General features: G+C 35.4%; 1 protein-coding gene across 2 annotated transcripts in view; it reads left to right on the top strand.

Annotated features, from left to right (window-relative positions):
* LOC129914533 (uncharacterized) overlaps positions 1-26,003 on the top strand; it is a 148,726-nt gene that overhangs the window by 36,311 nt on the left and 86,412 nt on the right. For both annotated transcript variants that reach the window (XM_055993839.1, XM_055993837.1), the window contains exon 2: positions 5,422-5,482. The gene's annotated coding sequence lies outside the window, so the exon portion shown is untranslated. The remainder of the gene's footprint in view (positions 1-5,421; positions 5,483-26,003) is intronic.

Genomic DNA, 26,003 nt, shown 5'->3' with positions numbered 1-26,003 from the left:
AACACTTTTTGTCATATTTATTTAACTCATTACTTAGATTATTTTAAAGAAGTGATATAATAAATCAAATCAATTTAACAAAAACCCAGAAATTTGAATTGAATTAGATAAAACAGTACTTTACACGCCATACGTCTTACAGACGTAGATTAATCTTTCCAGGGTTAATAGTAAATATATTTCTATTTTTTTAGTAAAATATTTCTTTTATAATCATAAAAAAAATCAGGTACAATCCGGTTTTACGACTTTTTTCAAAATTCCGAGAAAATCGCGTTTGAAAGTTGGGGTAAATTTTTTTTCGAAAAATCCCCGAGTCTTTGAACGCTCCTGGAAGCTAAACCGCTTGAGAGCAATTTTTGGGAGTGGTGCCAAATGATAGCTTGTGTCATGGGCCTACGCTTTGCACATTATCAGATTTTTAAAAAATCGCCTTCCATGTTAAACCGCCACATCATGCCTTTTTTTCAGAATCGGGCTTAAAATTTTTTTTTACCTTTAAGTTCTCCTGGTTTGAGAACGCGTGTACCTACAGGGATGGAAGTTGTACCCAAATGTAGGTTAGAGTCCCCGCTACCTTTTGGCATCAAAAATTTTTTTTTCATTTTTTTCAAAATTCCGAGATATAGGCGTTGGAAGGCTTTGATCTAGAGACAGGGGAGTGGTGCCATATGAAAGCTTATATTCTCAGCTACCCGAAAGTGGTATAATCCGGTTTTTCGATTTTTTTCAAAATTCCGAGAAAATCGTGTTTGAAAGTTGGGGTAAATTTTTTTTTTCGAAAAATCCCCGAATCTTTGAACGCTCCTGGAAGCTAAGCCGCTTGAGAGCAATTTTTGGGAGTGATGCCAAATGATAGCTTGTGTCATGGGCCTACGCTTTGCACATTGTCAGATTTTTAAAAAATCGCTTTGCATGTTAAACCGCCACATCATGCCTATTTTTTCAGAATCGGGCTTAACTTTTTTTTTACCTTTAAGTTCTCCTGGTTTGAGAACGCGTGTACCTACAGGAATGGAAGTTGTACCCAAATGTAGGTTAGAGTCCCCGCTACCTTTTGGCATCAAAAAAATTTTTTTCATTTTTTTCAAAATTCCGAGATATAGGCGTTGGAAGTTGGGGCGCTCACTTTCAGCTCAGCTCACTTTCAGCTCAGCTCAAATGAGCTAAGCTATGGTACCTAGCTCAAATTTGAGCTGAGCTGTGAGCTGAGCTGAAATGTTAGCTTTTTGCAACCCTGGCAACTTGCCACATGTAACTTGCCACATGCAACTTGCCACACGCAATTTGCCACATGCAACTTGCCACACGCAACTTGCCACATACAACTTGCCACATGCAACTTGCCACATGCAACTTGCCACATACAACTTGCCACATGCAACTTGCCACATGAAACATGTAACTTGCTACGTGTTGTGTGTTTTATGTTTGCCGTACTGTGGCGTACTGCATTTTTAAATACTAAAGTACTGCGTACTCTAAAGGTGAAACGACAGCCCTGCTACCCAGGGTGATCGCGTCATAATCCCTTTGACATTCTTGTCAAAAAGTAAATTTTCATACCCACCCTCCCATAAGAAGTATAACTTCAAAAATGTTCATTTCTTTTTTTTTTATCATACACTGGGGTTTATCTTTAGTACCAACTTAGACAGCGTCTATGAATATGGCCCAGTATGTTTAAAAACGTCAGAAGGAAAAACTGACATCACTTCATTAAAAAGAGAGATCGATGACGACCCATTTTACAGTACTACACTTCAAATCTAAACTCAAACAACACGTGAATCTTGCAAATCATGTTAAATTATAACAATCACAACAAAAACATTACTGTTAAAAAAGGAGCCAAGTTCTCCTATGTTGAAATTATGCTGGCACAAAAAGTACTCAGATGTAAAAGTGTACCAAGTTCTAAAGTTTGGGTTCAAATTCGTATCAATAAAATTTTGATTGTTCTCTTGACAATTTTTCTTTTAATTACCGATTTTTAAAGTTATTTCAAAAATTGCCAAGTAAACAATCAAAATTTTATTGATACGAATTTGAACCCAAACTTTAGAACTTGGTACACTTTTACATCTCAGTACTTTTTGTGCCAGCATAATTTCAACATAGGAGAACTTGGCTCCTTTTTTAACAGTAATGTTTTTGTTGTGATTTCACGACTTTTTGCAAGGTATGGCTTTAGAATTGAAAATCTCTATATTTGATGAAAATTCAGTGAAAATGGGCGGTTGCCACGCCCCCTGGCTGAAATTCTCAAACTTTAAATTTTTTCCTTTGTATAAACTACCATATCTACCATTCTACCAAATATCAAGATTCTACGATAATCAGAAATGCTCTATTATATTTAATTAAAATTCAGCGGAAATGGGCGGTTGCCACGCCCCCTGGCTGAAATTCTCAAATTTTAAATTTTTTCCTTTGTATAAACTACCATCTCTACCATTCTACCAAATTTCAAGATTCTACGATAGTCAGAAATGCTCTATTATATTTAATTAAAATTCAGCGGAAATGGGCGGTTGCCACGCCCCCTGGCTGAAATTCTCAAATTTTAAATTTTTTCCTTTGTATAAACTACCATCTCTACCATTCTACCAAATTTCAAGATTCTACGATAGTCAGAAGTGCTCTATAATATTTGATGATAATTCAGCGGAAATGGGTGGATGCCACGCCCCCTGAATTGAAAATCTCAAATTTCGATTTTTCCCTTTGTATACACCACAAGCCCTATCACCGTGTAAAATTTCAAGTTTCTACGTTAACGGGAAGTTCTCCATAATTTTGATGATCTGTCAGTGAGTGAGTGAGTGAGTCAGTCAGTCAGTCAGTTACGGTTTTTGCGATTTTTGAAGCCCTATATCTCAGAAACTACTCATCGTAAAAGGCTGAGATTTTGCGAGGAGTTTGGTTTTGACAAGCTCAATAAATGTAGCGAGTTTGAAATTTCTAGCATCTTTGGTGTGGAAGTTGGAGGGGGGTCGAAAATGGCCTGAGTTGTTTCCTGTAAATAAGGGAGTAGTGCCAAAGTTGCTAGAGAACTTGGCTGGGCACTACCGTGCCCCTTGATTTGATTGTGGTTATTAAAGGGGTAAAAAAAACCTACTGTTATACAACTGTTATACGATATAGAGTGCGATGAGCAGCTATAGTCGCGCGTTATGTAATTTAGTAGAGAAGTTGTAGGAAATGTAGAATGCTTCATTTAAATGTATTTGTATTAAACTTTACTATCTAAACTCACACAAGTAAGACGTTTTTATTCTTAAAATTACTGGGACTCTCCCAATCAAAAAGGTACTTTTGCATCCATTGAACCTTAAATAGCCTCATATATGTATGTAACTTTCCTATCGATAAATTTTTATGGCAACAACTTGTTTAAGATATCAAATTGAAATGTTTGCACAAAACATCAAGGGGCACGGTAGTGCCCAGCCAAGTTCTCTATTAAGTTTAAGGGAAAGACAACAAACTTACACGGACCATCGAATTGCAATTTTACACCACATAGTTTAACAGACAGAATTCTCAGAGAGTTCTTCCTCTCACCTCTTCCCAATTGTGAGCACCTTAAATACTCCAAAAGTAAAGCTCTATGTGGTGATGTTTTTTCAATGATTAAATTGCTCACACTGAATTTATAATTGACCTCAAATAAACATGCTGCAGAAAATTCAATTTGGTTTAACTACTTTTTGAAAAGTGGTTGCATGCATGTGTGTTCGTTAAGCTGTCAAGTCCACCTGCTGTTTTTGGTTTTAAAACTTTCTTATTTCATTGTGAGGTGAGATTGTGACAGGAAAAAAAAAAAGAAAACCTTCCAAGATAGGAAAAACTTTTTCTCAAAAAAAAAAAAAAGAAAACATATATACACCTTCCGGAATGTTTTCCATGATTATCAGGATATCTCACACCTCGTACACGTACACCCATCAGTGACGTCGACGAAATAGAGACGGAATTCGCCAAGGATAACAACCAACGTGCTGCAGCACAAGTTGTTATTAAAAGAAGAACTTTTTCTCCCAAAATGAACTTATGTTCGTCGTTAAATTATTTCATTTCCGTTTACTTCATACCTGGTCTTCCATTCTTTCATGCTTTTTCCTATTTTTTGGAGGTTTGGCAAAGGAGCACGACAAGTTTGCGAAGAAGCAACGGAACATTGAAATTTTCCAATTTTAAGTTTAAATTAAAAATTATTTGCGTGCTCTTTAATGGAATAACTTTGTGTCGTTCAGAGCAATTTTATTTTTCTTCTTCTTATTTTGACCATAAGCGAAAATGAGCGTTTATTGTTGAAAAATTGCTAGCGTGCTTTGGAGAAGTTTGAACTTTGCCTTTCGCTTTCAAAGATTAAACGTTTTGAAGTGGTTTTTAATGTTTCAAATTTATGAAAAACCTTTTTATAGGCTATTCGTTTAGTCGTTGATGGAAATTTTATTTCGAGTTTCGAGGAAAAATTAAGTTGGAATGTTATAAATTCAAATTTGTGAAACTCTGCATTTACCATCTAGGTAAGCCAATTTTTTCGTTCACAGCCAAAGCTATTCCTGCCTTCTCCGCCTCAATATCAGCAAACGCTTAACTGACATCTCTCTCTTTGTTCTGCCGATAATGTCGATGAGACAAAAGCTGAACGGACTTTTGAAAAATTGTACCACCGGTACTGACCTCTGAGATGCGCACAGTTGCTTCAAGTACCATGTTAAAGAGGTAAGATGATAGCGCATCGTCTTGTCAAAAACCATTCTCAACTTCAAAGACTTCAGTGATCTTAAAAACTTTCAGATAATTTATTTAAAGCTTGGTCTTTCATTGTTATAACAGTTTTCTTTCATGGAAACTTTGTGGAGCTTAGCAATTTTCTCCCTCGCAATGATTCGATCGAGGCTTTCAAAAAGTCTTTTTCAGGTTTCTCAACATCTCTTATATGTAAATAGTTCACAGGATGGTAAATTACATTCAAATTATAACAGTTTTCTTGACTTTAATTGAATTTGACAGGTATCAAATATCAAAGCTATCGTACATCTCGCTATTAAATGAAACATAAATACAAAATGTGATGGCTTTAGCAAGCCTCGTATTATCCACTGATGGTGGCTAGCTGTCAAAAGTTGAACAAATTTATCTTTGACAGTTATTGATAAATGCTTGTTAACTAATTATACTTGGATACTAGATACTAGCAGCTGGCAAAAAAATTTGGTATGACTCGTGTCATCTCCAACTGGTTCAAAAAAATTGTTATACCTTCTATTCAGTGTTATATATTGGCGAGTTTGGAAATATCAACTGACATTGTTTTCTTAATTCCTCTAAAAATATTTTTTTATTAACTCTTAAAATATTTCCCACATATTCCTTATAACAAAGTTTTTTTTTTTTATTTCCTTACAGATTAATGACAATGAAGTCTACCATCAACTAAAACTAATTTGCATTAATTTCCATCAAAACGGTAAGTTTGCATGCTATACAGCACTTAAAATGCATCTATTTTTAAAATTGCATCAACCATTACAATATGATTGCAATAAGTTTTTTTTTGTTTTTTGTATCTCATAAATTTAATATTAACAACGTACCCGATACATTACACATCATCTCCAACTCCAACTTTATGTCAACAAACATTTTCCCATCGTTAATCATTAAAGTTCGACTTTTGACGTCGATGTTGTCGTCGAATGGCGCTGTCAAATGTGTCAGGCAGGTGTGCCCGCGCATTTGACATCAAATAATGACAGATCCAATATGACCCACATTGACTTGAGGTTTATTAAGGTTAATGTAACACTTAAAAACCGCGCAGAATAAGAGACAGAGAGAAAGAGAGAATAATAAAAAAAATCTCAAGCAAACATAATTACGCTAATGAATGAGCTACTTACACGCTTCTCGTCATACAATTGAGAGAGGTACATGCAGATGAGGCCTTCGGAGGTGGAGGAGCCCAGGCCAACTTAAACGTCAAGAATAAAAATGTGTATGATGATGATGGTTGACTGTTGACTGTCACAGTTTAATTTCTGTATAACACTTTTTTCTCTCTCTGTTGCGAAATTTTATAGCTCATATAGTTTTTTTTTGCTTTTGTATTGATTCTCACTTGACCGTTAGTTGGCATAGCTGTTAATGGGGCAAGCTTTTCTTGTCGACTATAAGTTGAGATAGATGAGCATATAGAGAGAGAAAGAAATGAATGAGAATGAATGAAAAATAAAACCAACCTGTGGGTGGTTTCAATGTTAAGAGGGATTACAGGGTGAAATGATGGCAAAGTGCAAGTTTGTCTCTGATGAATATAAATGTATGACTATCGTTTCAATGTATGGCATTAGGATTTAGGTTTGAGGTTTTGGGGATATATTTTTTTTTTTAAAGTACGTAACACTCTCAGCTTATCCTGCTTGAAAGGACGGATTGACATTGACTAAGAGTTATTGTCTTAAGGATAAAGAAGAATACACACATAAAAGAATTTTAAGAATTTATCTTAAACGAACATTGATCTAGTTTTAAGGTATTATTCATTTTTTATGGTGTGTTTTTTCATTGTTCATGAACATTGGAAGATGAATGTGCATTTTAAAGAATTAAAGAAGAATACTTATAAAGAATGGTGGTAGGTATACTATGTTAAAGAAACGCTGTGTCCAGAGAAATGCCAATGTTTGTATAACAGTTTCAATAATTTATTGAAATTTAACGCATTTAGAAAAAATAATATTGTTGTCTAGAGGAAGCTTGTTGGCTAAAGAGCCCGTATCAAAGGTATCCTTGCCAGTACAGAAAGTCATCTGTTATTCACACTTTATATAACTGTCACATCATTGTACATACAGTAATAGGGTATATAACAGATATATGGTACCTTCTTCGAATCCAGCCATTCCTTCGCTTAGATTAGTCAGCAGAACAGATTCCAATTTAAAGCGTAACATTGTTCTTTAACCAAAAGTAATTTATTAGAGGGCTGGAATCAATGCTTTTAAAACAGCTTCAACGACATTCGTTACTGTCAGATAGTGGTCGATGTCTGTACTTTTAAAATGCTCTAAACATTTTAGCTTCTATGTTTCAACTATTTTGACGTAAAAAAACGTCGCTTTAAAGCCAATAGCTAAGACCCAGAGGTGCATGGATGTAAGTCAATGAATGTGGTGGAATCCCATAGGAAGCAAGTTAAGAAGACTGTTCAAATGAAAAGCGAAAAAAGCTGCCAAGTTCAACAAAACACTGTAAGCCAAATAGCAATATCCACCAATCTGTTGCTGGCCAGCAGCCGTTCTACCAAAATCGTGGCAATCTGCTCATTTAGATCGTAAAGGCTCATAAGTCTTTTCAAACTGTCAACTTATCAAAAATATACACCCAAATAACTGCTGGTTCTATACCTTTCGGAACCTATTTGCTTACTTACTTTGGGTGACCATGGCCTGAAGGCGGTGCTACAATACATTGTGAATTTGGGAATCAACAAAGAAGCCTCTGCACCCAGCTCGTTCCATCGTCATCTCTGAAGTGGTTCACCATTGTGGTCATTCGAACTAAGCAGAAAATTGTAAGCCTCGTGCATTCTTGCAACTCAAACCTCCAACCTGTCATAAGCCATGTCAAGGTTTGATACATTTTGTCAATATATACTAGACCAATCAAAGAGAGAACAAATTTAGTACCTCCATTTCTACTCAATTCAAACTTTATATTGACAAAGTTCACAGAAACGATATAAGCAATCAAAATCCTGTGCACTATAACTTTCTTATCTCCTGTCTATCATCGTCATCTCTGGAAGTGGTTCACATCATGTGTATCCAAAATGATTGACATCTCATGCGTGTCATCATCGCCAGTTTCTCTCTCTCCTTTGACACAATCTTTCAAGTTGAATTATAAAAGCTTACAGATTTATTCTTGCTGAATCGCATTCAATCAAAAAGCTTCGTTAATTAATTTCGCATAAATCGTCAATCGAATCACATTAATCAATCTTTGATCCATGATTAATTTCATATGAAACTGACGCATGTCTGTAGTTCGTTGAAATGGTATCTTCAAATTGATGATTAAACTTGTCATTTTTTTTTCGAATGCAAGACAAAATATTGTCATCCTTTAAGAAAAAACTTGCTAGAAAATACTCTCACTTTAAATGATTATGTTAAAGAAAAAAAAAACATCTTTATTTATTTAATATTAAAAAAAGAAAAATATTGAAAGTGAAAACGCTTGGGAAATCAATCACCATCGCCATTGACTGTCTACAGTTGATTCCATCCAAGATGTCTGTCGATTTAAAATCATCTCAAACAAAAAAAAAAATATGAGAAAGTTGTTCGGTGACATTCTTTTTGATTAACTGACGCGGCGCTCTTACCTAGGTTTACTTCATAGGAATGAGATTGGTTTGTTATTGAGTTATGCGAGTTAAGGAAAAAAAAGATGAAAAACATCTCATCCAGACAGACGATTTTATTTTTTATTTATTTTTCCATAAAAAAAATGACAAGTTTTTAATTAACCTAACAATTCATTTTGTAACTTAACCACTTTCTTTGAAATGCATCAGGTTTATGTTTCATTGTAAAAGAGATAGAGATTGCGTTTCAAAGAGTCTTTTTGAGTCTTAGGGCTATTAAGTTAAAATGAACTCTTACAAACGAAAGTAAACTCAATTAAAATGACCATACAACAAACAACAAAACACTTGGCTCTCTTGCAGGTGCAGCAATGATGTAGGTATATAATTATTTTGAGAAAGTGCAAATTGTTTATGACCAAAACTATATGTATGCTATGCACTTAAGGTGACAAAACCGAAAACTTGTTAAAAGCATTATAAGGTTGATTTATTAGTTTATAACATACCATTTCAAAAATTATATGGTCAAAGTCTCCTCAATGATTTAAAGTTGTCCACATAACCATTTTGTCACGACAAATGCACTTCTTGTCAATTGAATAATGATGGAAAGATACCAATTATAGATATTTTAAGTGCTCTTTCGAACTTGGGTCTATATATACTTTCACTTTTGGCAAACACCAAGGCTCAAATTAAAGACATGTCATGCATTAAAATCTATTTATTTGTTTAATTTATGGAGTTGGTAGCTTTAGAGTATAAATCAAGCCAAAAAGGCAACAGTTATCTTACATGTTTCGCAGAGACTCAGGAATATTTAATTTACAAACAGATCTTAAATTTTCATTCATTTATCATTCACAAGCTAATTAGAAACAAGAAATGTACTGGAAATCAAAAGCTTGATAGCCTAACAACATTTGTTTTGATCAGTTATTAAGTTTCTTTTTTTCCCTTGTCGTGCGAGTTTGGCTGCCAGTTTTTCACTGTTCTTCTTAAGCTGGGTCCACACTAGGTTGATCAACACCTTCAACATACGTTCAAAATCGAAATAATGAACTGTTAATCCCTTTCAAACTGGCTCAATTGTTGTGTAGGCTCAGATATGTGCATCAGTTAGAAGAATTTAGAATTGTTAAACTGTTCGGTATGTCGATTTGGAACGTATGTTGAACGTGTTGATCAACCTAGTATGGACCCAGCTTTAGAGACCTAGCGTTATCCCGACTGCAATGACATCTAAGGTGCCACTACGAATCTACACATGCGCTCTTTAATTACTCTGCTGCACCTTTTTCTCTTAATATTCTAATTAACTTCATTTGATTAAAGTTTGCTAATGCCGACTTTTCACGAGTCGATTTTAGTCGCACGATATGTCGGTCGAATAGGATTTTTCTATGGGTATTGTTACTTTAGTCGCCTGCGACTTACGTTCACACGAGTCGAAAAGCTTAGCCGCACGGCAAAAATTGACTCGTGAAAAGTCCCCATAAGAGGATATCAACGTTGCAAATTTCTTGACAACATCAAATCACTACCCTTAAGCAAGAAAACTGAGTTCAGGACACACTTGCAACTTTTTGTGTATGAACACAAAGTCGAAGGAGAAATCGTGGTGAAAAAACCAATACATATAAAATCGGCTCCGCGGTGATTATAATTTCCATACTAATTTGAGCCGCCTTGGGACCCGTTTCGTAGTCGAAGTCGGACTGAGCTCCGCCTGAAGCGGAGCGGATTCGCACTGAGGTCGGACTCGTTTGCTTGAAGGGTAGGTGTCTTTCAATTTAGAAAATATTTTTTGCAACTCTCCATATGATCGAGGTCGTTACGCCAAAAACAATTGCCATTCGGTACCTATGAACCTTAAGACGTGCAAGTGTAAGGCCTTCTCTGCATGCATAAATGCGTAAGTCCACAACCCACTAAACCTAGTATAGCGACGGCAAGTATTGTTTGGCTCAGCTCTTTCGCAGACTTTGCTTGCCATCTAAGAAAAGTTCTCTTGACATATCTATTACGAATTACGATTCATACAGCACTCAAAATGCTGCTACAACATAACCCTTAGCCAAAAACAAAAATATAACTGACATTTCTTATCACTTTTCTGTTTTTTTTTTTTACAATTCACACCAGCGTTGCCGCGAAGAAAAAAGCAGAGAGGGCCATTTGGAATTTTTTTGAGGGCCATTTGACAAAATTGTGGGCCAAATATTTTACTAACAAAATTTTCCTAAAAACATAAAAATGCAATTTATTAAAAATTTTATTTATTCTTTTTTATTTGTTTAAAGCATTAATAGCCGATTTCATAAACATTTAACAGGCTTTTAAAATTTTAAATGACGTTTTTGTATGGGACACAAATATTTAAAAGGCCTTTATTGGCCATACATTTGTTAAATCTTATTAGTTTACAAAATTAATTTAAAAAAAAACACAGATGAACATTTTAAACTTTTACTTCACAGACATCTTTAAGCTTTGAGCCACTTATTAAAAATAAATAAATACAACTGACGTGAGAAAAATCAAATTACTAAACGAGATAAATTAATTAATTCAGTATACATAGGTACCTATTTATGTGTGGTGAATACACATTGTAGTTGCGATGCATAGTGATGATATATATTTAATTTTTTAAAGCCTTTTAATTATTACTAAGCACCATATGAAGATGAATCTACTAAAACTTGGATTCGTGGGCCATTTCTAATTGGCCCGGGCAAAGGGCCAATTAGAAATAGGGGGCCAAATGGCCCGATCGGGCACTTTGTGGCAACGCTGATTCACACTGTGTTTGAGCAGAATCGTAAAGTTACATAATATATCTTCATTAGGTATGAACTTTATCTTCAACTTAAAAGGTAGTCATATATTTCCATTAGGTCTGCAGTATAATAATTTTCTAAGAAAGTTAAAGCCTATAATTACCACCTCTTGGTTATTATTGGTAAGCTTCATAAATGCACTTTCTCGCTAAGTGCTTCCATAGTTCAAATATTAAATAAAAAAATAAATCCCAGCAAAATAAGAAAAATAAAATAAATCTTTCAAAAAAACTTACACCTTTCGCTGGTTTTCTCTTTCGATATTTTTGTTTGTGGAACTAGTAAATTGCAGTCTAACTCCGGACGCAGGTGTGTGCCCTGAGTTTGTTCATAGACCAATCTCACGTTCCTCACATAAACAGCAATTTTCTTTCCTTATTTTTTTTGTTGTTGTTGTTAAATCAACGACACAAAACAAGGTAACACATTGAGTTCAGGTCTAGGGGCAACTAAAATGTTAATAACATACTTTGTCATACAAAAGACGTCTTTTTTATATGCCTTCGACATCATAGTTTCCCTTTTTCTAGACAAAAATATAAGAAGAAAAAACACTAAAACCGTCCCCCTTAACTATGTCCAGCGGTCTTGTGTGGATATGACTCGATGCGGTGCTGGCTGGCAGAGCCCCATATTGAAGGCGATGACCAATCGAGCGACAACAATCGCTGATAATAGTAATCTTTCCCAATTTTCCTCCCCAAGACTGGTTTTTGGTCGTTTGGAATTTTTTAAAGCTGATTCAGACTTTTTCTTCTTTCGTAGCCAGCTCAAGAGACCTAAGCTATAGACCATCGAACAACGTCTTCGTGTGTTTAAGTTTTTTTTTTCTTGTTAGCGTGGAGCTCTGCTATAGAAAAACCGGGTGGGTCATTGATTTATCCCATGACAGCCAAAGTGAGCAGATGTTGTGTGGTTTGGTGTGGTCAGCAAAGACGATGACAACCAACACCAACGACAATGGGCAGCAACTATATACAGCGAGCATTAATAAGAAACTGCTGCCACGCCAGTTGAATAAATTTTACAATGAAAACTGGAAAAAAGTTGAAGTTTAACAAAACTAAGAAAAAAAAAAAGGTTTAATTCCCTACCCTTTTGCCTTTCGGCTATAATGTAGCTTGCTGGTCGAAGACTAACCAACCATCTTTTATGCTGGCAATACTAACATCAGTTGAAATGAAAGTGACTTTTTTAGGTCACCATCATCGAATCGAATGGTGCAGTATTTATTCTGAAATTTCAGATAAAGTGAAACGTGTTTAGAATACAAAAAAAAAAAAACTGTATATAAGATGCCCAGCAGATATAAAACACGAGTAATAGTTTTAGGGCTTTGTTATGATGTATCTTTTGTTATAAGCTTTTCAGTTTTTTTTTTTGAAACTTTTCTTTTCTTTTTTATTTGTATGTGATCTTAATTCGGGGAATTCATGAGCATAATAGACATTTATTTTGAAGGTTTACTTTATTCAAGATTAAATAAGATGGAAACTGACATCAAGTTAGGTGTTGCTATGGGTTATTTTTTTTTAGGATTCATTGAAAAGGTTTAAGCTTTGTACTGGAAAATAGTTTCCTAAGGGATTAAAGCTCTGTATTGATTTCTCGTGCGAAAGTTTTCTTTGAATGGAAGATAAGGATACAAAATTCTGCAAAAGTATGTACTGCACCAATCAACCAACACAAGTGACTTTTGAAAAATTTTTGAGCAGTCGATACATAAAAGAACTTTCTGAATCCCAAAAAAAGACGTGACTATTAAGATGCAAAATTAAGACGGCCAAATTTACAGACTCGAGTGCAGTTTTCGCCATTCTTTGTATGTTAGGTTATTTTAACGTAGGTATCAGCAGAAGAGACCCGATACATTTAGAATATGATTGGTCCGTTGTTATATCACAATGAACCTTCAAGACTCATATTCCTAGCCGTTAAACCTTTTGGAGCTCCTCATGAAGTGAGCGAGTTTGCCTATGTCTTTATTTGCCAGATTTGCTCCCACTGAAAGGGTAGACAAACTTTATCTATCCTACTCACTCAAAGTGTCGCTTATTGTGCAGGATTTACCTTGCGCTCAGAACACAAGTGTCAACAGCCAGGTCGACCCCAAAACTAGTTTTATTCAGTTTCGCATTTTAAACTGGTGTCGATTGTTCTTCATTTGTGAGTAACACATGGGATTTAGCAGAGGAAGCACCCATTTTGCTCATCTAAGCCAGATACCTCTCATCAACGTCCTAGTGACTTACAACTATCAACAATTTCTGTCTCTAAGCTGGTTCAAGGTCGTAGAATTTTTGTCTCTAGCTCGGTGAAAGTTTCGCAAGTGCTGTGACGCTGCGGTGAAAAATATTCGAAAACTGCCAAAACACTCCTGCGTCACTGCAGCGTCACTACATCATCACCGTACTTATGTATATATAATTCCTGTAGCATCAAATGGCTGCGTCATCCGTTTAAAAAAACAAATGTGTGCAGCAGACCTAAGTCGATTTCGTGGGCACGGCTAGTCAAAGCTGAAGAATTTGAGTTTTATTGCCTTGTCTTATTAATAACGTAAGATATCTCTTCTCTGCTTAATGGTATTGTGCATTTACTTCTAGGTACGGACTTAACGCATAATAGAGTTGGGGATAGTTTCCTCTTTTTCAACAGTTATAATTTTTCATTCAGCTTTCTTCGTCAACGTCAAAGCACTGATTTGCGTCTTGTTCTTATTCTTCTGCGTAAATGTCGTTAACCCCATACAAGAGCTGTTATGCAAGTCTTAAGGCCCGGCAAACACATGCGTTTTTGAAACTCGAGTTTTTGATAAACATAGATTCTCCACTGGTGATCATTCCCAGAAAAATGGTTCCCCAGTTCCCAACGAACCAGGTTAAGTTTTGAATACTGACCTCTATCCATAATCTTGTCTCTTTAAATTCTTAAAATCTATTCTTTCTACTTCAAATAATTGCATAAACAAAGCGTAAAATCTCAGGGTTCAACAGTACAATGCACGAAATTCAACGCATCACGCAACTTATACTTTTTTTAATAAACCCAACAACCACTCCAGTTTCCAGTATTAAAGCATAGCAAGCTTAAATACTTAATTGCTGTTTATGCATTTGCAAATTCTACTGCATTATTTTAATCAAATAGTATCTACCACTCAATTAAAAATTATAGCCCTCAACGAACCCTTGTTTTTTTTTTCATAAGAGGAAGCATTATTTTCGAATTAAAAAAGCAAAAAATTCAAATGAAAATCACCACAAAAAAATATTAAAAGCTGTTGTTTTACTGCTCACCATCCGGTGCAGCAGCAAAAGAGATTGCATTTGCGTTTTAAAATAAATGACTTGGGGGTAGAGACTAAAGATACTATAGTTCTCTTCTTCACTTCGTCGGTCGCCCATAGAAGAATAAATGGACCTGCGGACTTTGTGCGAGCGAGAATAAACTCGGCTGGTGGGACCTTCATTTTCATTCTATGATGATAATTAAAGTCAAACAAGTGTTTGCTCCCCATGGCTCTCTCTTTCAGATGCTTGAAACATGGGAGCCAGCATCAACATCATCAACAAAAGAGACTCAACGAGTCTTTAAATTATAAACCATAACGAAGCTACAATACCCATTTACAATGGGCCTGGTCGTTCTTCATTTGAAATGGTCGGCATGCATGTTGTAATAGCTGCAGCAGCCAGCCAGCCAGCCAGCACCAGCCAGCAATCCAGCAATTGGCTTGCAAGTTATTCGATGAGCAAACCCCATGAAATGAATTAATTACTCGACTTGTTGCCGACTGGATGCGAAATAATTACAAAGAAGTCATCCGTCGTCGTTGCAGTCGTCGACGTCGTCGCCACGCTTTGTGGGCTTCCTTCTGCATTCATCAAACTGTGCGGCAGCGGCTGTTGCTGTGGTGCACCCAAAGTTTAAGGTCAGTCCACAATTAAAAAAAAAAACAGAAAAACAATAGGGGGAATTGAATTGTTGAAGGAATTGTTATCGAACTTGGGTTTTAACTTTAAATGGATTGAGCGGAATTTCACCAGCATTAAATCGCAAAACAAATTGAGATTCCAAATGTCAAAATCCGAACTTATTTTTATTTAAGTGAAAAAGTCCCTATGTCGAGCAAGCACCCTGATTTATTTAGTAGAATATTTTGAGAGCATGTTCAAAAAAAAAGATTTGGTAGGTGGCGTTGGGAGAAGGTTGAAGCGCTTCAACTGTCAAAAACTATTGGTTATTGCACAATCCAAAGTAATTCTTTAGTAAAATCATGCAAGGTTTATCAAATAATCTAATTTATTTTCCTCACATTTTGTTAAATTATGAAATCTTACGGAAATAATAGAAACTAATCTTTTCAAAAAACGCCTCAAATCGTTTCTGACGTCAGAATTTTCGAACTACATGCTTTAAAATAATGCCACTTTTTAGAATCTTCTTAAGCTTTTCCAGCAAAGTCGGGTTTTCGGGAAAACTACATTAGCTGCCTCATGCTTAACGAAAATTGAACGAACCACGCATATGAGAATTATAGGATTGTGTGCTTTCGAAGTTGAAGAGAGTTAGAACGTGCTACCTACGAGACAGACATTCATGCGACATATAAGAATGATATTGCTGCTTAAGCGAACGGTAACGAAAAGACCCACAAATTTCGATTTGATAAGAATCAGCTGAATCGAGCATGTTTCGAGAGTCAATCCACCTTACTTTGGGATCACATAGTTCTATGCTGGTGCAAGAATTGAAGCCGGATGACAATAGACGACCGACATTTAGAGTTTTCCAACTTGGCACTTAATGTGACTGAAGGTCTTGATCCCCAAAAACATAACCTTTTTGGACAAGACCAATTTTCAGCTCAATGGCTATGTCTAAAAAAAAAATTGTCATTTTAAGAGAGAACGCAATACATAAGACCTAGCACCATTACATCCACAGAGATTGATTGTTAGGTACGGCTTAGATACGGCATAGCTTTGCGAAAAATTCCTTGTCAATCAGCCTGACATTTTTCGAACTTAAGACATGGACACCGGACACTACTACTTTTGTTTTTTAATTGGTACCTAGGTTCTTACCTTGCTATCACACTTGAAAGTTCTGGTATGCAAGTAATAAATTACAAACTTTATAAATAGGAGACAATCCCCTTGCATGCCTATTTCCTTACAGGTTTAAATTATTTAAGAATTTTGTTTAGTTGGAAGGAAACTGTCAAATTACTTGCCCCAAATTTAGCATGCAAGAATCAAAACTATGAATGCGTATTGGACCTGCTTTCCAATTAGTTCATTCAATGAGGAGTCAAATCCAGAAATATGAAAAAGTTGTAAAAACAGCAAAATTTTTATGCAGCATCGAAGAAGGATTCATTGTAAGGAAAATGATGTATAACAGAAATAAAGATAATTATAGTTCCAATCAGAAAGGCCCTAGCAAATTTTGTGTGCGACATGTCAATCTCGAAATATTGAGATCTACGCGATTTTCAAAATGGCGGACGCCTCACACCCTTCAAGCAAACGAGTCCGACCTCGGTCCGAATCGGCTCCGAAGTGAATCCGAAGTGAATCCGAGCTCGACTACGAAACGGAAATTATAATCACCGCGGAGCCGATTGGTTTTTTTTTACCACGATTTCTACTTTGTGTTCATACACAAAAATTTGTAAATGTGTGAGTAAAATGGCGTGTCCAAATGGAGAAATCAAACAGAACTCCTTTTTCTTGCATCAATGCTGCATCCAAATTTAGCTGACGTAAGAACTTTTGTCAGATCTGCCCCCATTGTCCCCCATTACACTTACACGTGTAACTGCGTTATGGGGGTAAATAACTGATACAAAAGACTAGAAGAGACTTGCCTACGCTATAACTCTTCTATAAAACTTCTCCCCGCTGAAATACACCTTTCCATCTTAGTTTCACTCCACTTTAATAGTCGACCCTATATCGATTGATTGATTTCATGCGACTTTTTCCCTTTTCTTCTTTTGTCTTGGCATTTACTGTCTTTTGTATGCCATCAATGGAAAACTAATTTGCAATGTCATCATCATCGTCACAATAAAAACAAGCAAACAATTGGAATGAAAGTACCAACGAACATAAATATTATTTTCCCGAAGACCCTTTCACTCTATAATATTATCCGAGAGAGAACTACTTATAAAAAAGCCAATACCACAACCCACATTTTGTACACGCTTTACAACAAAGGGACCTCCATTTGATTCTCATTAGTTCGTTGATGATTCCGTAAATATAAAGAAACGCCACCGTATTTTTCTTCGATTTCGAATTTTTATTCTTCTGATCTGTTGTGGGTTTTTTTTTGTATTATTGGCTTCACCCTTTTCCTTTTACCCTTTTTTTATGTCTTTTTTTTACTGAAGCCTCGAAATGTGCAAAAAAAAGAAAAAAAACGTGAAAGGGAGATGTTGGATGCCACAGCAGCAGCGTATCACACAAAAACACAGCGTAAAATAGTGTGACTCTGGGTTAAAGACGTTTCGTGGTTTATGGCTGTGATTACACTTTGACTGTTCGTCGATTTAAAGTTAAAGGAAAAATAGGTCAAAAGGTGAGGTGAATGAAGTTTTTTTTGTGTTCTAAGGGATTTTCTCTTCACATGATGCACATTTCCTGCGCTGGGAAGAATGAGATGAGCTCTAAGGTATAAGGTACTTCCGCTACTGCTAGATGATGCTGCTGCTTCTGGTGGGGCTTTTTCTGAAATTTTCCCATCAATCTTGAACAGATGGGGAAGTAGTGACACAGATTTTATTCCTTTTTCCCTTTTTTTTTTTTGTTGTTGGTGAAAAATTTTGCATTGCAATTTCAATCTTGATGCAAAATGACAACAGCTTCTTTTGTAAATTTGTCTTGTGTTTGTGTGTTTTTCAAAGACTTTTGAAGAATTCTAAACAAATTTCTAAAGAAGGTATATAGTTTAGGGTGGTGCATGCGGCAGGATTTTAATTGGATTTAACTCATGTTTTGATTGTGTCATAGTCATAAGCAGAGCAGCAAGTTTGATGATGGGTGGTTTTTGTTGAAATTAATTTTACTTGCTATAATCGAGATTAATGTCTGGGGGGAAAGACTTTTCTGAAGGTTTGTCCCATAGCACTTTAATGTCTTTTAAATTTAACTCATTTCGCTTATCCTTAATTGCGTTTTTATTATGTAGATGTCTATTCCATTCACCCGTTAACAGTTTTAATTCAAATTAATAACAGGGTACCTTTCCCTGACATTTTTCTTGCTAGTAACAATGAGAGAAAGGTTGGGATCGAGTAGTCCCAAGCTCATTACTTATGATCTAATTAAATGTTGCTAGAGTAGTTTCAGTCCTGTTAAGTCCATTGTTGACAGTTTATGTCTGCCAAACGTCAAAAACAAAGGGATTCTATTGAGACATTTGAAATGACTTGCAATATGCAATGCACTGTTGTGTTGACTTGATTCTTCTAGAAGCACTACTTTCCGGTTGTTAAATGGCAGTAGAGTTTTTAAGTGGTCCTGACGTTTAGTTACGACGGTTTGCTGTCCAGGGTTACTGTAGAAGTTTACTGATTCCTTGTTGATTGCTAGAACGCCTGGACCTGGATCATTCTCAATTGGTTCCCTTCAAGCAAACAAGTCCGACCTCGGCTCCGAAGTGAGTCCGACCTCGACTACGAAACGGGTCCCACGGCGGCTCAAATTGGTATGGAAATTATAATCACCGCGAAGCCGATTGCATATGTAGGTATTGGTGTGGTGAAAATCTCCACTCCAAGAAAACGGAGCCGAAGTCGTACCCGAGTCGGAGCTGCGAAAACCTACCAGAAAAAGGAACAAAAAAAAGAAATGCAGCATTTGCGACCAAAAAAAGAACAATAACTTTGATTCATACACAAACAGTTGCAAGTGTGTGAGTTCAACCACGTATTTCGCGTTTTGAGGTCGGAGTGTCAAAAATGAGCTCTGTTTTCTTGCTTGAAGGGTTATGCTGGTTGGCGATGTTTTCTGTTTGCTGTAGTGTTTTAGCCGCTATCTTATTACTAATGATGACCAGCGCCATAATCCATTGTGGATCTGGGCCTCAACCAACCAGCGCATCTTCAGCCAGCTCTATTCTAAGCCAGCTGCTTCCATTTTCACACTCCAAGTTGATTGAGGATCCTTTCCAGATTGGAGCGCCACCTTAAAAGAGGGCGCCTTTCTTGCCGAAAGCATATCCTTGATCTAGTTAAATAATTCAAATTTCTCAAAAATCTCATATCCAGCGGAAATGGTAGCAGCACTAGGTTTTTATTAAAAAAAAATCTTTCCATATCTTTGATGTCTTATTATGAAAATCTTGACGCAAATTTTTTCAATTATACCTCTAAAATGTAAAACACCATACTTCATCATAAAAGAAAGTATCTATCCCAAAAGAACTTTTTTTTTTCTCAAAATGACAAATATTTGCCTTTCCCTTGAATCATCTCCACCATCTGCTTCATAGAACTTTTTCATTGTAGGTAAACAGTTTTTTTATGCTCCTGATATTATCCTAGAAGTTTTTTATATTATTTTTTTTTTCAACTGGATTTTAAAGTTTTTTATCCCCCTTCACCCACCAAGTCTTGAAAAACTTTAGATTATTGAGAAGGCAAGAAAATTTGAAGATGCTGAATAGCTGAATATGAATAATTTGTGTGCGCCTTTTCTATGCAAATGAAGTTGGTTGCTATAGTTCCAGGAAGAAAATAACATTTCGGTCAATGAACTTGCTTACAATGTTTGACATGCACTTTATGTGACACGCCATCGTTACCGCCATCGTGTCTTGGTCTTTTGTGTATGACACAAATAACTTCACGTCTGTAAAGTTTGGAGAAACGTTGGTCGGCAGCGTGTCGCGTCTTTGGCGATGGTGGTATAGTAGGTAAACTATAAAAATAATTATTGCTATCATAAGATAATTTATTAATTAATTCAAAAGAAAAATAGTCATTTTACTCATTTTATTATCAGGAATGTTTCACAGGCAAAACGTGCACAATTATTTTTATTTTCAATCAACACCTCTGATGCATATTAATTTTATAAATTTTTGTTCTGGCATGGAGATTGTTTTTAAGCAATACAAATTACAAATTAACACCAATGCATTTAAAATTATTTCTGTTTTGTTTGTTTTTATCCAAACAAATGGCTTTTCAACACTTAAATCGTTTCTGGGAAACTTAAAAAATTGAAGTCCGCAGTTATGAATCTTAAACAATTTTACTCGGTGATGATGTTAAGTCTCGACTTTTAAAATCGAGTATTTAATTTATAATTGCTTTTTGTGTGGCGACTGGCGAGAGGAAAATAAATATTCGCTAATGAGATGAGGTGATGAAAATAAATTAACAGAACAGACATTTTGACGGTAGAGCAAATTAATGTTTGAATCACAGCTTTAATGGTTATACGAATCGTTTGGGTTCCTAATGGGAATTTTGTGGGCGGCTAGAACTCGTGAAACCAAAAACTAGTCGGTTCCAAGGGTTCTGAATAATGTCACCTCTACTTTAACAGACCAAGAAATGCAAAGATGTTCTTTAAAACTGGTTCCTGAGAAACTCATCGGTTTAAACTTGTCACATTGTAATTGGCAAGTGCCCAAACTTTAATAGTCTAAACCGGCGAGGTGGGCTAAAAAGCTTATGATAAAATTATTAATTATTATTGATGACTTTACGGACTGGAACGTTTATGTTCATTTGATTTACGGGCCCCAGCTGTTTGAAACATCTAATCCGTAGACTATTGCCCAATGATATGCTATGGAATTTTCTTCTCTTTCTTGCGTAAACTTGCTCATGCAGCTAGGTAGCTAGAAATCAATAAAGAAGTGTGTCAGAACTATCACTGCATCCTATCCTAACCTCTGACTTACAGACTAAATGGCAATCTCTCGCAATGTGCGCCATAAAACTGTTTTTTACATGATTTATTCATTACGGCAAGAAATTTGCGATAAGTAGCAGTAATTTAGTTTCCAGAGAAAGTCTTCTTAGAACGGTCGTTTCTACCTTCGCATGCCCCAGAATTCTATCGGTGGTATAACAGAACCCGCTAGTATAACAGACTGGCGAACTTCAAGTAATTGGACGAGGAAATAGAGAAAACGTTGGAAACTACTCTAACAAAAAAAAACTTTTTTCGTAGATTTAGGAGCACGAAAGAAGAACCGTTAATTATATTGGGCAAAACATTTTTTTTATAACAATAGGACTATATTCTTACACGAAGAAAAAGACCACCTAAAAACAAGCGGATCATAAAATTAGAAGATTTTTATCATAAATTATGTGGAAGTCATCTTGGCAAAAAAAACATGCAGAAAGCAGCCGAGGAATCCATTATTGACAAATTCACTTCTTGTCAATCTCAAACGAATGATATTCACTCGTAATTTTATGCCAAGTTCCTGATGTGTCTTGTAAATACGCAATAGCTCCTCCTTTTCCCTTTCCGAATAATCTCGTTTTCAACTTCCGCCTGTTTTACCCACTTTCACTTTCCATCAAATACAATTTAACAAAAAAAAAAATAAAAACAACATTTCATTAAACACTTTCTTCCTAATTCTGGTCTTTCAAGTCTGTCTCTACTATGTAATAATTTATTTTCTCACAGATTTTATAATTATCATTTTCCATCAAAAAACCAGCACGTACTTACCTATCTTTCACGTTTACACCTAAACTGTCCAAATTAAAAATGCACAATGTTCGTATGTGATGTGTTTACCTAGAGTCTGCGTGTCGTCACGTTGCGTTGTGTCTCGAGTGTCTCTGATTTGAACTGACACTCTTGCGAAACCATAATTATTGTGGGAAATTAATATTTTTTATAATTCGCCGCAAAAGGTAACAATTTATTGTTCCACAACCTGCAGTCATTCAACCGAAGGCACTGAACTTCTATAATAATAATGACTCCATCTAAATATGGAATTGTGACATAATAGCTGCTCTCCGGGGCTGTGTGTGAATAAATTAATAAAGTTGTTTTTTTAATTTTATTATTATCTACTTCTACTATTATTATTATTGACACTTGACTTGCATTTTGAAAATTTAATTTAATTGCTGGTTGAAACGTAACGTAAACGTGATGGTTGTCATTTAATAAAAAAACAATAAAGCAATTTGACGTTTAAAACGTCATTATTGTTTTTTTTATTTGGGTCATTTGGGTTAGTAATTCAAACTTAAAATAGTCATAAAAATGTGATTCACATCATAATACATCGCCATACGCTACGTTACGATCTAATATGCTTTAATTACGGTTTTTAAATTTTATCGCCCAAGGCTCTGTGTCACTTTTTGCTACTGGAATTTGTGGCTTCAAGCAGAAGCCAAATTATTATTTATTAAAAAACTCCATCATAAACTATGCACAAAGTAATCTATTAATCTACATAATTAATTAATATTTGGCAATTTTATTCTCGAACAAGAGCTGCCTCTTCAGCAAAAATTACGTATGTATAAAACCTGATGAGAGGCAGATAATTGCATCGTCAGGCATTTCATAACTTATTTTCACACATTCATGGAAAGTAAACAAGAAAATCAACAATTTTAAAATAATGACACAATTTGCCGTGTATTTTTCAGTCATTTAGAACAGAATTGAGTTAATTAACAGTGGGTCAAAATCAATTAGTTTTTGACTAAAATTTGTTGTAATATAATTCTTCCTTGATTTTGATGGGAAAAATTTTATAAATTATTTTGGACCTGTTAATTTGTTACAAGGTCTTAAACTTGTTAAAAACAGTTATCAAAAAGATTTATACAAATCGAGGTTTATGATTTCCCAAATTTGTCTAAAAAATCTACAACACTTGTGTCACAGTATAGTAACTCTAATTTATTTTCGTTAACGTTGCATTATGTTTACGCATGTTTTATATTATTAAATTGTAAATATCTGAACATTTATGAACCTTGATGTAGATTTAATAAAGAGGGCGGGCGGGTTATATTAAAGCTTAAAATATTAATGACGTGAGAAGAGTTGAGCTGGTGCGTGACATACGCAACGTACATGTCAAATAAAATGCGTTACTTTCATAATTGGTACAAGGTAAATTGTGTTAAAATACATGTTTTCTTGTTAAACATTGTTTTTCGGTGTTAATATTTCTAGGTTGTATGAGTTTTTTTTTCTTAAACATTTAAACAAGCATCTCTAAGAAGGTAACCATCACAAAATTTGTTTCACTGATCAATCTCAGTTCTCTGTCACAGTAATCACCCAGTTTGTGTTTTGTTGATGGGTTGATAGACTGGGCTAGCTTTCTGTGGAAACATGCATTTTCTTATTTATCATTTCACATCTGAAAAGATGGTTTGCATCATCGCAAACCCAAATAAGTCGTTTGATTAAACCCTAAGCTGTAGGCATGATAAGCACTGAGAGGACTGGAACGTTGGTAAAAGTCAAAGTCACTGATTCAAAATGTACTCGCTATTCCAATGTTTGACAGCATCAGTTGAGTTGGTAGCCCCTTCCTGTGGGAAGGGTATAGCCCGACTCAGGACAAAACGACTTTGTACACCCCAACTCACGACAGCCCGATTAGAGGAAGGGTATAGCCCGACTCAGGACAAAACGACTTTGTACACCCCAACTCACGACAACACGATTCAACCAATAGCCCGACTTAATATAACCCGACTCATCGCAACTCGACTCAGGTCGAGTTCTTACCTGAGTCGAGTTGCGATGAGTCGGGTTATATTAAGTCGGGCTATTGGTTGAATCGGGCTGTCGTGAGTCGGGGTGTTCAAAGTCGTGTTCAAAGTCGTGTTGTCCTGAGTCGGGCTGTCTTAACACTGAATAAAAGCATTGTTCAATCCTATCTCATCATGTAAATGCAACTGCACTATCCTTACTGCATTGCTCCCTAATAAAACATCATCTATTTCTTTTGTGTCACTCACTTTTCCTGCTTCAGCTTCCGGCTGATAGTGGCAACACCAAAATGTCGCTAAGGGGATTTTATAAAATGCACAAACCCCAAAAACCATCATACAGCAAATTGAAACCCAATGAATCTGGTCTCCATCCGAATCACATCACTATGAGCTAGAACCTATAGAATACACCGTCATTCATTGATTATTTAAAAGTCTCATGAGACAGACACACAACATTTTTGCTGTCTAAGTGATATGAGACATACAAAAAACTCCTCGTTGCCCTCTGTCCGCATTGCTTTTTATATATGAAATGATGACCACATTATACTGAAATGTCCTCAATGTCTCGTACATCCTTTTTGTAGAGTTTATAAAGCAGAAAATATGTGTACAGTGCATAGTAGAAGATGTTCATATAAATAAAAATTGTGGCAGCAAATACAGGTACCCTTTTCAGCTTTTCAGCACTACTTGTCAACGATGTGTCCTGTCCTGTTCCGGTAGTAGCAGACTATTAGAAATTCAATGAACCCCTTGTTCGATGCCATTGCCAAAAAGGAAGTTTTTAGTCCCAACGAGACATAAAATGCATTTAACCCATCAGCATCATCGAAGCGAAGGTTCTTTTTGGAAAAATTGGTTTTCGAAGATAAAAGTAAATCGATAGAATATTGTATAGCGGCGGGAAAATGTACTTAAAGTTCTTTGAGTGACAGGCAAAAGATGCAGACGATAATAATAAAATACAGTGGTGCCAAACTGAGGCTGTCATAAATCATGAAATTCTTTGTTTAAATAACACAAATACAGCGGTATTTATTAGATTTGCTTAAATTGGTTCTCAAAGGTTGTTTAATTAAGCTTGCTTAAATATTTAATTCGCCTTTAAGCAACGTTGCTAAAATTTGTATTTATAATCGAATTTCCACAGATGATTAACTAAACGATAGTTGTGTCAAAAAATGAAGGGGAATTGACTAATCTAGTACAAAATACTATTACATTTTAGAACACATGGTTTTTGACAACTTGAGGGTATGTATTTTTGTAAACAAAAATTCTTAACCTTGACTGCGCAAAAAAAAAAACAGATTAGGTCGTTGACAATGAGTTTGCTTTCGTTGCCAGACGGCATTGATTTTTTTCATTTGTACTAGCCATTTTAATTTTTTTTTAACATTCTTTAATTCTTTGATTTGAATTTAAAATTCAAGCTCCTTTTAGGGAATAATTTCATTTCAAACCAAAATGAAGTCTTCACCCCACACACACCCTAGATAAATTAATAACATGATACTGAGCTCACGATCTTAGTAATAATTCATATGTGGTCAAATCAATCTTAAAATGGCTCTAAGCAAGCTCTAAAGGCGGTGAATGGCGTTTAAGTTAAGCAATCGTTAAGCAACGTTGCTTAAATGTGTAAATTCTTTATAAATACACATTTTGTACTTAAAAGCTATTTAGAGGTTGTTTAACGTTAAACAACCTTTAAAATTCTTTTATAAATATGGCTGATAGATTTTAAAAATCTGTCTTAGAGCTAAAAATCATTTTAAGAAGAAATACCGTTTAAAAACATTCAAAAGTGGGATACAACCAAACAAAAGCTTTAAAATGCTTATTTTTGCGTGATAATACCGATTTATAGAATAATGCTGAATAGCTGACAATTTTTGTAAGCAACAGCAAAATCACACTTCTTGGCACCACTGCCTCAATTAAATTACGAAAAAAATATTTGTCTGGCTTTTCAGTCTACATCCGAAGTCGATAAATTTTCTCTTCTACTACATAA

This window comes from Episyrphus balteatus, chromosome 3, assembly GCF_945859705.1.
Source record: "Episyrphus balteatus chromosome 3, idEpiBalt1.1, whole genome shotgun sequence".
Taxonomy (NCBI): Eukaryota; Metazoa; Arthropoda; class Insecta; order Diptera; family Syrphidae; genus Episyrphus; species Episyrphus balteatus.
Note: the sequence above shows the minus strand (reverse complement) of the source record. Positions and strands in the feature narration are given on the sequence as shown.